The 1,582-nt window shown below is 42.2% G+C and overlaps 1 protein-coding gene across 1 annotated transcript in view; it reads left to right on the top strand.

Moving 5' to 3' along the window:
* The first annotated feature begins 1,428 nt into the window (after positions 1 to 1,428).
* LOC133924891 (uncharacterized) overlaps positions 1,429 to 1,582 on the top strand; it is a 14,793-nt gene continuing 14,639 nt past the window's right edge. The window contains exon 1 of the mRNA XM_062370624.1: positions 1,429 to 1,582. This exon is cut by the window's right edge and continues 271 nt beyond it. The gene's annotated coding sequence lies outside the window, so the exon portion shown is untranslated.

A 1,582-nucleotide genomic window follows, 5' to 3' on the forward strand; every position in this document is an offset into this window, starting at 1 on the left:
ATCAATCGGGAAGAGGAGCAAGCTTTGGTGGAGACACGGAGGAGAAGGAACTGGGGCAAATGCGTCTGTCAATGTAAAGAATATAGGGGTCCTCCACCAGGTTGGTCCGTAACGATCAGTTTTGGCAGTATCCACTTTCGTTCTTTGTCCCATGACCCTAAGCGACCAGTCGACGCCAGCGTAACCACGGCCATGGCCTTTGCATGATTCCCCGTGACGGGACAAGTACTCATCTAGGTTAGTCAAACTTCATTTAATGACGCTACTCACACCGTTTTTCTTCCCCAGATAGTTCACTCCAGCTAAGGCGGCATGACCGACGTAGAGTTATCGTATCCTGTCTCGCAAACATTATTTGTTGTGGGACGGGCTCGCAGACGAGACAGGGGGCGCGACAGGAGCACGTGGGAACCCTGCCACAGGATAAGGCAGGCCGGGGGCTTCAGGCACGACAAACGGGGGTGCTGCCGATGGACGGGACGAGAGCCGCAAGGACTTAGGACAGGCACAATGCATGTATACTTGTAATGATTATTTATATCGATTTTCTAGACAGGCATGCGTCTTTTTGTTGGGTCTATCTGTAAGACTTCTACCTCTCTGGAATATAAAGGGGATATCTTCTGTAAACAATGAGGAAGAAAGAAGAATACACAGGATGTAGGGCTATTACCTTACGAAAAGCTTGAACCTAGATAAATCTGGTGTTCTTGAGCAACAAACACACACATATTCTACAGGCACACCTGGAACGTCGATCACACACCCACTGTCCAGCATACACCGGAATCATTATCAGGGATTTACCCTCGACAATGTCTTTTCTAGTTCCACTTAATAACATTTGGGGGCTAAATAGACGGTAGTGACGATAAAGTGATGAAAATTAGAATCAGTAGCATTCAAGGAAGTTTATTCTTTAGGATAACATAGAGTGAATAACCTTATTGTTCAATATCAAATAAAGAAATTTATCTTTAGTTATTTATTTACACAAGACCTTTAAAGGGCTTCTTTGGAACAGATGATTTTTTGAAGAAATTTTGTATGATTCGAATCCTATATGATTTGTTCCTATATGTCCATTTGGAATAAAGGATTAAGTATGATAGAATCCTATGAAATTCCTATGGAATGTCTCAATTTATAGGAATTTTAGAGAAAATCTAATATGAGCTTCAACCTCTTGAAAAGTTCCCTTTGTGTCTTTATCTCTTCTCAAATTTTTGTGTTTTTCCTACACTCCATCAAAACAGTCATTCACGTAGCTTTCTTGTGCTTTTTATTCTAAAGATTTAAAAAGCTAGACAACTTTAATCTTGTATTTTTTCTATTCCTAAATTTTAATAATTATTTGTTCCAAAGAAGACCTAAAACTTGAAAACGGGTGGAAATCAGTAGTTGTACTCAGCGGAAGATCAACTTGCAAAGTAGTACAGGGGCAGTGCCTCTTCGCCTTCTAGCCATCATCGTGAGTTCACTGCGCCCCCTCTACCGTCCCCGTAAAAAGGCGTCTCGGAGGCCACGAACAGAGCAGAAAGAAGTCGAACCGCCTCATTTCTTCTCCGAGAAGCGAAGTATT

Source organism: Phragmites australis, chromosome 7, assembly GCF_958298935.1.
Source record: "Phragmites australis chromosome 7, lpPhrAust1.1, whole genome shotgun sequence".
Taxonomy (NCBI): Eukaryota; Viridiplantae; Streptophyta; class Magnoliopsida; order Poales; family Poaceae; genus Phragmites; species Phragmites australis.